The 14,467-nt window shown below is 47.2% G+C and overlaps 1 protein-coding gene across 2 annotated transcripts in view; it reads right to left on the bottom strand.

Moving 5' to 3' along the window:
• ntm (neurotrimin) overlaps positions 1-14,467 on the bottom strand; it is a 489,818-nt gene that overhangs the window by 467,466 nt on the left and 7,885 nt on the right. The gene's annotated exons all lie outside the window — the stretch shown is intronic.

The raw sequence follows: 14,467 nt of genomic DNA, 5'->3' as shown, positions 1-14,467 counted from the left end.
CACAGCTAGAGATTGACGAGGTACAACACAAATGCTACGGCAAGGAGGAGTCAGGACGCCAGGTCAGGGGGGAGATATCATCACCCCCACCCAAGATTGGGTACATAGCCCCAAGTGCGATAGGAGAAGGATCGTTGAGTGCGAGAGGAACTGACCTGAAAAATAGTATAATGGCCAAGCTTGAAACCTGGATCCCCCGTAGCCGGTTACCAAGATTACGTGAAGTACCCTCAGAAGGTCTGCTAGATGATGTTAATGCAGCACTACGGACAATACCTACAACCACGATTACCGACACTAACAAGCTGATCTACAATACGGCAGCAGTGATCAGTGAGATGCTTGGCTACAAGTTGAACAGCCACAAGGGGCAGTACCCTCCATGGAGAAGGAGGCTAGAGGGCAAGATCAAAGTAGCACGGAGGGAGGTTAGCCAACTAACGGAGTTGCAGAAAGGTGCGACAAAGAAGGTGCCTAAGAAATACAGCAAGCTGTCCATACCTGAGGCCTTGGAAACTGCCAAGCAAAGACTCACAGCCTTGGCCAGCCACTTGAGGAGGTACACCAGAGAGATAGAAGGCAGGAGAATAAACCAGCTGTTCTCCACAGAACCAGCAAAGGTGTACTCTCAGTGGCAAGGGAACAATAATAAGAGAACAGCACCACCAAGGCTAGAGACGGAGCAATACTGGAAGAGCATATGGGAGAAGGACGCAACCCATAACGGCAATGCTCAGTGGCTAGTGGCAGACCACAGCGACCTCCCTGAACAGGGTCCAGTAACCATCACAGTGGCAGATATCCAAGAAAGGGTCTCCAGTATGAAGAGTTGGACAGCACCACGGCCCGACATGGTTCACGCCTACTGGCTAAAGAAGCTGACTGCACTCCACGAGCGTCTGGCAGCACAAATGAAACAGCTGCTAGTTAATGAGAGACACCCGGAATGGCTAACCGAAGGTCGGACGGTCCTGATCCCCAAGGACCCCAAGAAGGGACCGGTCCCCTCCAACTACCGACCAATAACCTGCCTCAGTACTACATGGAAGCTCCTGTCAGGCATCATATCGGCTAAGATGAACAGGCACATGGGTCAATACATGAGTGGGACACAGAAAGGAATTGGCAAGAATACCAGAGGCGCAAAACACCAGCTACTGGTAGACAGAACAGTCAGCCGAGACTGCAAGACCAGACTGACCAACCTGTGCACTGCCTGGATTGATTACAAGAAGGCCTATGACTCAATGCCCCACAGCTGGATACTGGAATGCCTAGAATTGTACAAGATCAATGGGACCCTAAGAGCCTTCATCAGGAACTCAATGGGGATGTGGCGTACAACACTAGAGGCCAACTCCAAGCCCATAGCACAAGTCACCATCAAGTGCGGGATCTACCAAGGAGATGCTCTGTCCCCACTGCTGTTCAGCATAGGCCTGAACCCCCTCAGTGAGATCATTAACAAGACTGGATACGGATACCAAATCAAATCAAATCAAATCACTTTTTATTGTCACATCACATGTGCAGGCACACTGGCACAGCACATGCGAGTGAAATTCTTGTGTGCGAGCCCCACAAGCAACAGAGATGTGCAAACACAACAACACAAACGAGCAAAATACAAGAATGGCCAACCTGAAACTAATAAATATATGTACAATATATAATAGTGTATGCATTTCTGGATGTGTATACTAAATATTTTCCTACGTGTGTGTGTGTGTGTGTGTGTGTGTGTGTGTATATACACATTTTTACAAATTAAATAGTAAAAAAATAAAATAAAATAATAATAATAATAATAAAATATATAAAATATATAAAATATACCGACTACGGAACGGAGCAGTTGTCAGCCACCTCCTATACATGGATGACATCAAGCTGTATGCCAAGAGTGAACGAGACATCGATTCACTGATCCACACTACCAGGCTATACAGCAATGACATTGGAATGTCGTTCGGACTGGAGAAGTGTAGTCGGATGGTATCAAAGAGAGGGAAGGTAGTCAGAACTGAGGGGATTGAACTACCAGAAGGCAACATTGCAGACATAGAGGACAGTTACAAGTACCTGGGGATCCCGCAGGCAAATGGGAACCATGAAGAGGCCGCTAGAAAGGCTGCAACCACCAAGTACCTGCAGAGGGTCAGGCAAGTCCTGAGGAGTCAGCTGAATGGTAAGAACAAGATCCGGGCCATCAACACCTACACCCTGCCCATGATCAGGTACCCTGCTGGGGTAATAGGCTGGCCAAAGGAGGAGATAGAAGCCACTGACATAAAGACAAGAAAGCTCCTTACCATGCATGGAGGGTTTCACCCCAAGTCCAGCACCCTGAGGCTGTACGCTAAGCGGAAGGAAGGGGGCCGGGGACTGGTGAGTGTCAGCACCACAGTCCAGAATGAGACAACGAACATCCAAGAATACATTGGGAAGATGGCCCCAACTGACCGAGTGCTCAGTGAATACCTCAGGCAGCAGAAACCCAAGAAAGAGGAGGGAGACGAGGAACCATCATGGAAGGACAGGCCCCTGCACGGTATGTACCACCGGCAGATAGAGGAGGTGGCTGATATCCAGAAATCCTACCAGTGGCTGGACAAAGCTGGACTGAAAGACAGCACAGAGGCACTAATCATGGCAGCACAAGAACAAGCTCTGAGCACAAGATCCATAGAGGCTGGGGTCTATCACACCAGGCAAGACCCCAGGTGCAGGCTGTGTAAAGATGCCCCAGAGACAATCCAGCACATAACAGCAGGGTGCAAGATGCTAGCAGGCAAGGCATATATGGAACGCCATAACCAAGTGGCCGGCATAGTGTACAGGAACATCTGTGCTGAGAATAACCTGGAAGTCCCGAGGTCAAAATGGGAGATGCCCCCAAGGGTGGTGGAGAATGACCGAGCTAAGATCCTGTGGGACTTCCAGATACAGACGGACAAAATGGTGGTGGCTAACCAACCGGACATAGTGGTGGTAGACAAACAGAAGAAGACGGCCGTAGTGATCGATGTAGCGGTTCCGAATGACAGCAACATCAGGAAGAAGGAACACGAGAAGCTCGAGAAATACCAAGGGCTCAGAGAAGAGCTCGAGAGGATGTGGAGGGTGAAGGTAATGGTGGTCCCCGTGGTAATCGGAGCACTAGGTGCGGTGACTCCCAAGCTAGGCGAGTGGCTCCAGCAGATCCCGGGACTAACATCGGAGATCTCTGTCCAGAAGAGCGCAGTCCTGGGAACAGCTAAGATACTGCGCAGGACCCTCAAGCTCCCAGGCCTCTGGTAGAGGACCCGAGCTTGAAGGATAAACCGCCCACAGGGGCGTGCTGGGTGTTTTCATATATATATATATATATATATATATATATATATATATATATATATATTAGGGCTGCCACGATTAGTCGACTAGTCACGATTACGTCGACTATCAAAATCGTCGACGACTAATTTAATAGTCGACGCATCGTTTGAAGCTTTGTAAGATCACAAAAGACGCAGGAATCAGTAGTAGGATTTAAGAGTGTAATAATGGACTGAAACAGAAGATGGCAGCACTGCATGTCCAAGGATGCCAGCTGCCGTTAAACCCCGAAGAAGTTACTACTCCGCCTAGGGTCGACAGTGCAGCCTAGGTGGAGTAGTCGAACGCAGATTCACTGAGCGCTCAACACAGACAGCATCGTCAGAAGGAAGAGCGCAGGGCAAGCTAGCGAGACAGAAGTTAAGCTCTCCTTACAACATGGACCTCCCCCACCCTCATTCAGATCTGGCGTTTGGAATTATTTTGGTTTTCATGTGACGTATGACCCTGAAGGTAAGCAGTCATGGACTAAAGTAAAACAGTATGTTGGATGTGCCATGCAATGCTTAATTACATGGGTGGGAACTAGTGTGTTAGCGCAGTTAGCTCGTTAACGTGTTGGCCGTCTAGCCCCATGCACGGGGCGATCGGCGGTAGCTCGTTAACGGAGATTTGCCGTGTTGTGGCGTTAAGGTCATTTCAACGAGATCAACCTGAAAGCACTAGTGGGAACACAACGAATATGACTGCACATTTACGCCGACATCATCCTAGTGCAAAGACAAGTGGAAACAGAAAAAAAACAAGCAAGCATGCTACTAACTTTAGCCGAGTCATTTAGACAGCTGTTTAATATGCTGCTGAGAATATAGCCCAGAAGAAGCGGATAGTATAGCTTTTATTTTGGAAAGAGACATTTCTCTGTAATAAACTCTCTTTTCCAAAGATGAGTGATTCCTCAATCAGATACAGGGCTCGCAATATCGCTAGCCCAACGTCCTGGAGCTAGCGATTTTTTTCCAGTCGGGCTACCAAAATCTATCTCTGCCCTGCCCGTCGGGCTATTGTAGGAAGGAAAAATATATGTCAATGCTTTTGCATTCTTTCAGAAATGTAGCTGGGTAATTATGTCATTGGCATCGGTGAGCCACTGTCAATATGTGACATATTGAAATCGCGTTTGAATTTGTGCTTGTTTTTTTGCTTTCACTTTGCAATCGCGCGAACTGTGTATAGAGAGCGACAGCACTGATCTGTGAGTGATGATAATTTGCGCACCAATTCCTCTGACATCGTCTTATTAATTGTTAGCTTACTATGCAAACATGACAAGTGAAATCTCCCGCAGCTTAAACATGTGAGAGGTTGATCGCGCAGAGAATCGCTGAGCTTATGTGAGTACGTGTGTAAAAGCAGCAGGATTTATATTTGACTACGATGACCTGGATGACTGAGAACCTTCACAGACAGATATATATTTTAGTTCTACTGAGCCAAATAAGACAGGTTAGGGTGAAGAAGTGACAGCCAAAGAAAAGCTTACCACAAAACGGAGAAGTTATGACAAATCAGACTATAAGGCAAAAAGAAAGTGCAGCTTTATGGTTTCATGGACAAAAGAATTTCTGTGGCTGCAATATGACGAGCTAAATAACCAGGGCTGCACATAAGTGGTCCGCAGGTGCGCATTCGCTGTCAAAATAAAAAACACGCACAAGGGTTAGGGTTAAATTTAAAAACTGTACTTTTGAGTTAAAATATATATTTATAATTTTAATAAATGACAAATTAAAAAGGCATGAACATTTTTTTTGTATCGAAAAAATATCGAACCGTGACACCAAAGTATCGAACCGAACCGAACCGTGAATTTTGTGTATCGTTGCACCCCTAATATATATATATATATATATATATATATATATATATATATATATATATATATATATATATATATACACACACACACACACACACACACACACACACACACACACACACACACACACATACATACGTATGTATACACACACACACACATAAGCCATGCTTTTTCTACATACTGCCGTCATTTTTTATTTTTTGCTTTGGGGTTTTTTTTGCTTTTTGTAAAGCATTTTCTATGGACAGCTCTAAAACGGTAAAGGAAGGGGGGAGAAAGCAACCTCTTTCCTATCGGTGGAAAAATGTACCACGTCAACCAAGTCAACAAGTGGGATTTGGTTGTTTAGGAAAAGGGGAAAGTTTTGGGAGTGACAGTAACGGCAGCGAGACAGAGCGAGCGAGTGAGAGAGAGAGTTTTTAGATGTGGGAGATTTGTGACTTTAGTGTGGAGAGTATAGTTAGTGTGTTGTGTTGTCTTGTGTAGTTAGTCTGTTGTGTAGTTGTTTTGTTTTGTGTGTCAGTGAGGGCACTAATGAATGTCACAAAGGCACATTGCAATGTAAACACTCACCAAGTAGAAAACCAGCGGAGTGACACACCTCCTGTTGTGAGGCCTGCAGGTTTATCCCTCTGTCTCTTGGTGGACAAATGTTTTTTTTTACTTACATAATTTGTGGGGCATCTTATTGCGACACCTGATTGTTCTCTCATGGTTGTACAAAATAATAATTAATAATAATTAATAATTAACAATAATTAATTATGTGGGCTACAGAAAATAATTAAGTTGTAGACTATATTTATATAAAAAGTGTGTACACTTACTGCACTTGAATCATTTTAACCATATGTAACCACCTGCATATGTGTTTGGGAAAAAAAGGCTTTGATTTTGCCACCCCATTTGATTTCTTTGCCACCCTAAGAAAATTTCTCTACATCCACCCCTGTGTGGAAGGAGTCGCGGCTCTACTTTGAATACCTCCCAAATGACTTAACTCCTCACCAAATACTAAGGGACCACCCATCCACCCTGTGGAGAAAGGTCATTTCCAACCCTTGTATCTATAATCCTATTCCTTTGCCTTTAAAAGAACAAGCATCTTCTTAACAAAAAGATCATGCCTAGATTAACAGATTTTTGGCATTTCTCAGCAACTATCGTCTTGATGCATGCTCAATCATCCAGGTAAGTAAATCTCCAAAAGTGCATCAAGACATTTTAACCCACTTTGGCAAGGACTGCCTAAAGATGCTTGTATGTAGTTACAGTTACAGTTGGTGCTTGTACGTCAGTATGAGCAAACAGCACGTAAGACGGCGGATTACAGGAACCACCTGAGATTCAGCCAAAACAGACAAAACAGGATTACTCCTAAAAGTCTGCAAATGGGCTCTTCAGTTAAAGGCTTCCGGGCAACAAAAGTCCTCCAGAAGGCACAACATCAGTTGCTTAATGAATGGGTGAGGCAAACAAATTTTACCATCGACATGCTAAAATCTCAAGAGGAGCAGATTCGATAGAGAGACTGACAATGCTTTTAGATGAGAATATTCTTAAAAAGGTGTTTGACTTTACTGAGAAGGCTCGTCTAGCACAGCACAAGAAGTCTAAGACCAGGCAACAAAGGAAGTTTGACTTACTTGTTGTACGTCGGAAACCACCACAAAATACGGAGAGTGTCGTCAGTGGCCAGAAGAGAGAAAGATGCGACACCAAGGATGTGGACAAGTGGGTGAAGAATTTGTCTGACAGACAGCTCACCCAAACAGAGAAAAATATCCTTGCTAAAGGGTTGAATTTTGCTGTCACACCAAGACAAATCCCGCTAGTGGAGCTGATCACAGCCACAGAAACAGCAATTTGAAACAACAATATTGCAGAAGTGGAAGCAGAGCAACTACGGACGAAATCAGCAATGCAAAGCCCTCAGCATCCAACATCACCATGGAGGAGAGGAAGGCACTCACATTACTTATCCTTCCAGCAGGCAAGGGTAGCTGCACAGTACTGCTAAACTAGAAAGACTATCATGAGAAAATTTTGTCACTACTCAGTGATGAAAATACTTATGAGCCCCTGAAACGAGACCCAGGAAGTGGTTACAGGAAGAGGGTGATAGACTGTCTGAAGCAGTTAGAACAAGACATGGCTATTGACCGGACCTCATACCACAAGCTGTACCTAGGGGAGTCTACACCAAGTCTGTATGGTTTACCGAAGATACATAAACAGAGTATACCTTTAAGACCGATTGTCTGTATGATCAACTCGGTCACCTATAACATCTCCAAGTTTATGGCTTCGATCCTCAACCCACTAGTAGGCAGCTCTGAAAACCACATCCAGAACACCCTGGATTTTGTTGAGAAGGTGAGAGATGTCATTATGGAGACAGATGAAACCATGGTCTCGTACGACGTTACATCCCTCTTCACGTGCATCACACTCACCGAAGCATTGGAGGTAGTCCATAAGAGATTACAGTAAGACACCAACCTCAGCAACAGGACCACTCTCAGCATTGACCAAGTGCGTTTGCTTTTGGAACTGTGTCTTCATTCCACCTACTTCACATACAAGAGTCGATTCTACAGGCAGAAACATGGGTGTGCCATGGGCTCAACAGTTTCACCCATCGTGGCCAATTTATACATGGAAGAAGTGTAAAAGAGGGCTTTGCTATCCTACCCTGGAACACCACCAAGCCATCGGTTCAGATATGTGGATGACACCTGGGTGAAAATCAAATCTCAGGACGTACCACATTTCACAGATCACATTTACTCGGTGGACCAACACATCAAATTCACCAGGGAGGATATGAAAAGCGGCAGGTTAGCCTTCTGAGACTGTGAGATTTCCATCAGTAGTGGGGGACATCCCCCACTACTGATGGAAATCAGTAGTCATCTAAAAGCTGACGTGTACCATAAACCTACGCATACGGATCAGTATTTAAGGTTTGACACTCATCATCCACTGGAGCACAAACTGGGTGTCATTAGGACGCTACAACACAGGCCAGTGGACACTCTTTTCAAGGATGAGGATGTACACATCTTGGACAGGGAGGAACGCTGGTTTGAGCGCAGAGTCAAGGAGACCATTTACGTGAAAAGGGAAAGACCATCTCTGAATCAAGGAGGGGGCCTAAGGGTACATCTTTCGCCATCTTACAATGCTGTGATTGCAGCCATTCCCCAACTCTATGTGAATGGTACTCATGGCCATTGATCAGCCATTTCCCCAACAAAACGCTACGTCCAGATGAACAGAATCAACTTTTGGAGGTCTCAGCAACTATGTTCCATCTGGTGGCAGATGGCTGCATAACATCTAGGACACAATAGTTTACCAGTATTGGGTGTCAATTAGGGCTGCCACGATTTGTCGACTAGTCACGATTACGTCGACTATCAAAATCGTCGACGACTGATTTAATAGTCGACGTGTCGTTTGAAGCTTTGTAAGATCGCAAAAGACGCAGGAATAATAGCAGGATTTAAGAGTGTAATAACGGACTGAAACAGAAGATGGCAGCACAGCATGTACAAGGATGCCAGCTGCCGTTAAACCCCGAAGAAGAAGAAGCAGCTGTGTCCCAGAATTCATAGCGCGGCCCAGTTTAGTTTCCAACAATGGCGGTAGCTAGTTAGTTTTAATATTACTCTTATTATTCTTTCTGGGTCACAAAATAAACGTTTAACATATTTTCAGGCGAGAATGTAGCTGTGTAAACCTCAAATATCGGCTCAGTTTATCAAGACACCACATATTTTCAAAAGCGCTCCGACGTTTTCGGAGACGTCTGTTACCCACTAGCCGGGGGCTAGGTCACTAGCGCCGTGAGAACACCGGACTCCCGGCAAATTGTTTTCAAACCCACCGCTGTCTTTCGCGACTCAGGTTAAATATATATGAGTCACTTAGATAAATTAAAAATGTTGTTGTTTGGCTTTTTTTTTTTTTTTGTATTTTATTTGTTCCTGAGTAAATCGGTTTGGCTGAGATTAAAGTTATCGTTTTTACACAGCTGAATAAACGTCAAGCAGACAGCTGATTATCAGAAGTGTGAGATGCTGGAGAATATACTCCGGTGTCCTGTTATATTTTAGATAGCAAGGAGTTTATTAAACTTTACCGAAACAATCTGCAAATTTCATTAAAATTGAATAAACTATCATCTTGTCTTTATTTTTAGTTAGCACCTTAAAAGCTTAAAGCTGTAAGCTAATGATAGTTATATAAGAGCAGATGCTGCTGGTGCAATAAGCTGTAGTTTTACGTCCAGTGGATGATGATCTGATTAGTCGACTAATCGCATAAATAATCGGTGACTAGTCGACTATCAAAATAATCGTTTGTGGCAGCCCTAGTGTCAATTAAAATGTTAACAATTAGATTAAATGACTGTGCATTTGGTCCAACTAGTGAAAATAGTCATGTCGTCAACTACTCGGGCACATCCCTAGTTCAAAGTCCTAAATTAATAGAAGGACATAGAAGAGGACAGAGAAGACAACTAAGGACAAAATAGAAAATTAGATGGACTGGACTGGTTATTATATAGCGCTTCTCTGCTCTATCTGAGCACTCAAAGCGCTTAAATTAGGAAAATATTCAGAAAAATACATAGAATGTACTTGCTGTCCACTTGTGAGCTAGAGTGCCTCTAGCACCCACTGGACCTCTTCAGGAGAACTACGACCAGGACCTTCATCTGGAGACAGTGGAATCAATGTCTGACCAACCACAGGACAAGAGACTCTGGAGAGGTAGATGCATGATAATAGGAACTCGCCCACTGGCTAGCAAGCCAGTGGTTAGCAGCAACTACCCACAAGTACAGTGAATATGTGCCCAAATAAATAGAAACATCTAAAACAAAAGACTTAAATTACTTGCCATTAATAAGCCTGGGTGACGTACTTAGGTAAAGTTCATCTGTAAGAAACACAGCATAGTACAGTACAGTGTAGATTCCTCCTAAAGCAAAGTTTCAGAAGAAATTAGTCCATTCCTTATTTTCCTTTTTTTCTTTGGTAGTCAATATGTTTCCATCATATTGTCACGGTTTGTGGGGGCAAGCCGTGTGGAATATATATAGGACCAAAAGGCGGCAGCTCTGGTGCAGGTGAGTGTTTATTAACAACAAAAATGCAAACAACAAAGGCGCTAGGAACATGAAACTGAAACCTAAACTGGGTAAACTAACAACACAAACCAAGAATGACGGTGCAGGGAGGTCCGGGGAAATACATACAGGGAGACCGAGGGGAAACAACACAGACGAACCAGCAACTACTATGACAGAAGACACAACTTAAATACACTCAGAGAACACAGGGGGATTACATACAGGTGGGGACACAGCTGGGAGTAATTAACATGACGAGACTAGGGAGGCAAACTGAAAACACTCACATAAGACACAGACCTTCACAATAAAACAGGAACTTACACATGAAAGGACACAAACTAAGAAACGCGGACTAGATACAGGAACACACGGGCAGAACAGAGTAAACACTAACCAGAGGAAGAACAGAACCAAAATCGCGAAGAGAAAACACAAAACGCTGGGTCAAAAGGACCCAGGATCATGACAGTACCCCCCCCTCAAAGGCTGGCTCCAGACAGCCCAACAAGAAACAAAACAGCCAGAAAAAACAGAAAACAACCCGACCAGGGCGGGCGGCGGGGGCCCAGGAAGGAGGGCTCGAAGCAAAACAAAACCGGAGCACCAGGGGCCTGTTCTTCGTACCTCGCTAAGTAAGTTAGCTGGATTAGATTGTTGACGATTTCGCGTGATCCTGGATCGTTCGGTTCCCCGAAGCCCATCCGGGACTTGCTGTCATAGCAACAGAGCCGTAAGCGTAAACCTGCTGGGGAGCAGGTTTACTTTATGTAAACAGGATTAGATCGTGGCCACGCAGGTATGTCCGCGTCATTCATACGAAAGCAACAGCGATATTCCACCACTGTTTCACCATAAATAAATAACATCAATGTAACTAAAGACAATGCAGCACCTGATCCATTTATTGATTTCACACAGATACATACAGGTCATTTCCTAAAAAAGGGAAATGTACTATTAACATTCTATTACATGTATGTGATTATTACAGATTTAATTCATATTTCAGAGTAATAATAGTAAATTACTTCGTGTAATCAAGATGAGAGACCACGGCTATAAAAGCGAAGGTGGATTTGGGAAGTCTGTCGCAGCCATGTCCTGTCCGTTTACGCGAGCCACCCATTGCGGAAGGTGCAAGATTGATAAGGAGAGTCCTCAGAATTCAGCGTATATTGCGGGACAGACAGGATCCTTTAGCTCAGCGCGACAGTGTGCTCATAGAGAGATATCGATATTCCCGTGAGGGTATTATTCACTTAACCAACTTGTTGACGAGGGGGTGCAGGACCACCACCTGTCTTTTGTTGCTCTGCCCTTTTCTTGGTTGCTGTTATAAACAAACAGATTATTTCAGGGTCTCTTTCCAAGAGACTAAAAGCAATATAAGTGATAAATATTACCATTCTGTAGAATATTCTTATATTTCACTTTTACCTGTTCCCATGTTCTAGTGGGTCCTGTCGTGGCTCTAATGTGACAGAGGATAAAATATAACATATTATAATATAATGTAATATAATATTGGATAATATAGTGTGATATAATAAATCTACCCTACCGCCTACTGGTGTTGGCCAGAGGGGCCGATGGCGCGATATGGCAGCCTGGCTTCTGTCAGTCTGCCCCAGGGCAGCTGTGGCTACAACTGTAGCTGCCTCCCCCAGTGTGTGAATGTGAGAGTGACTGAATAGTGGCATTGTACAGCGCTTTGGGTGCCTTGGAAAGCGCTATATCAATCCACTCCATTATTATTGTTATTATTAAATTACTTACGAGTTTAATTTGTCAGCAACTTCCTGCCAGCCCTCTCTCCTTGCTTTTGCAGCCTTTGCAGTGTTGCCTTGTGTTCTGATTAAACTCTGAAACTCCTGAAATCCCTCACTCAAGAGTTCTTGCTCTGCTGCCGAAAAATACCGAGCCGAGCGCGCTCCGTCGACATTTTCGCCGACCAATCAGAGGGTTGCCGATCAATGTTTCTACTATCGATGCGTAGCCCCTTTTACGACACCCAGTGATGTCACATTACTGCGTCCAGCTGTACTAATCGTCAACAGCAGGTGTGTTCGGGGAACCGGATTAGCGCGCTCACGGTTAGCGCGATGGTTTGGTCTTGGATGTTTCATTTGATCTTGGATGTAGTAAGCGACGTACGAAGCACAGGGCCCAGAAGGCCAAAAGACAAAAACAAAAAACGAGCCCAAAACCAAAAGAAACGAAGCACACCAAAACACAGGAAAAAAACAGAGTCCAAAACAGAAGAGTTCAGGGGGCCGACAGCACAGGAGTCCAAAACAGTTCGGGGGGCCGGCCAGGGGGCCGACAGCACAGGAGTCCAAAACAGTTCGGGGGGCCGACCGTGCGGACGGCAACGGCGGCGACGTGGATACAGTTCGGGAGGCCGGCCGTGCGGACGGCAACGGCGGCCACTCAGGCGATGGCGGTCCGGGGGCCGGCCGTGCGGAAGGCAGCGGCGGCCACTCAGGCGATGGCGGTCCGGGGACCGGCCGTGCGGAAGGCAGCGGCGGCCACTCAAGCGATGGCGGTCCGGGGGCCGGCCGTGCGGAAGGCAGCGGCGGCCACTCAGGCGATGGCGGTCCGGGGGCCGGCCGTGCGGAAGGCAGCGGCGGCCACTCAGGCGATGGCGGTCCGGGGGCCGGCCGTGCGGAAGGCAGCGGCGGCCACTCAGGCGATGGCGGTCCGGGGGCCGGCCGTGCGGAAGGCAACGGCGGCCACTCAGGCGATGGCGATCAGGGGGCTGGCCGCGCGGAAGGCAGCGGCGGCGCCCAAGTGTCAGGCGCACCGGCCGAGGCTTGGAGGGCACAGGACCAGGCGACGCTGAAGCAGAGGCTGGACCAGGCGTAACAGAAGCACAGGCAGAGGCCGGACCAGACGAGGATGAAGACTCGGATGAAGCCGGACCAGACGAGGCTGCAGCTGGCGATGAGGCTGCAGCTGGCGATGAGGCTGCAGCTGGCGATGAGGCTGCAGCTGGCGATGAGGCTGCAGCTGGCGATGAGGCTGCAGCAGACGAAGGCTCTGAGGCTGCAGCAGACGAAGGCTCTGAGGCTGCAGCAGACGAAGGCTCTGAGGCTGCAGCTGACGAAGGCTCTGAGGCTGCAGCTGACGAAGGCTCTGAGGCTGCAGTAGACGAAGCACAGGCTGGAGCTGCAGCTGACGAAGGCTCTGAGGCTGCAGCAGACGAAGCACAGGCTGGAGCTGCAGCTGACGAAGCACAGGCTGGAGCTGCAGCTGACGAAGCACAGGCTGGAGCTGGCGTAGCAGATGGTGGCTGGATGGGCTCCTCGGGCCCTCCAGCTGATGTGGCATGGTGCTGGTGCGGTTCTCCTGAACCCCCAGCTGACGAGGAAGGTTGCTGAACGGGCCCCTCGGACCCTCCAGCGGAGACAGGAGGCTGAACGGGCCCCTCGGACCCTCCAGCCGACGAGGCATGAGGCTGGTGTGGTTCTCCGGAACCACCAGCTGATGAGGAAGGCTGCTGGACGGGCTCCTCGGGCCCCCCAGCTGAAACAGGAAACAAAGGCCGGAGCGGTCCGTCGGACCCTCCAGCGGAGACAAGAGACGAAGGCCGGAGCGGTCCCTCGGGTGGCTGCTTAAACTCCAGGGGTCCAGAATCAGCTGAGGACTGGGACCTAGCCTCTGGGGAAGCCCTGGAGCGGCAAACTGTGCCAAAGGCGGCTGAACTACAAAAAGCACCTTGAGGTAAAATTATACTTTCTCCCTGCATGGAGTGAGTATGTGAGACCACTATTACTGGAGCCAGAGTTACGGGTAGCGGGGGCACTGGAGCTACTGGGGCCTGCGCTACAGGCGGCACTGGAGCTACTGGGGCCTGCGCTACAGGCGGCACTGGAGACTGAACTGAGGGTGGCACTGGAGACTGAGCTGAGGGTGGCACTGGCTGCGGGGGAGCTAACTGGGCTGAGAGTGGCTGCGCGGGAGCTAACTGGGCTGAGAGTGGCTGCGCGGGAGCTAACTGGGCTGAGAGTGGCTGCGGGGGAGGTGATATGCTGTTCACAAAGTCATCTGCCGCACAGAACACCGCCCCTGAATGAACAGTCATACAGTCCGCAAATGGAAAACAGTCCTCACTCACCACA

The sequence above is a fragment of the Aulonocara stuartgranti genome, assembly GCF_965226115.1.
Source record: "Aulonocara stuartgranti genome assembly, chromosome: 10".
NCBI lineage: Eukaryota > Metazoa > Chordata > Actinopteri > Cichliformes > Cichlidae > Aulonocara > Aulonocara stuartgranti.
Note: the sequence above shows the minus strand (reverse complement) of the source record. Positions and strands in the feature narration are given on the sequence as shown.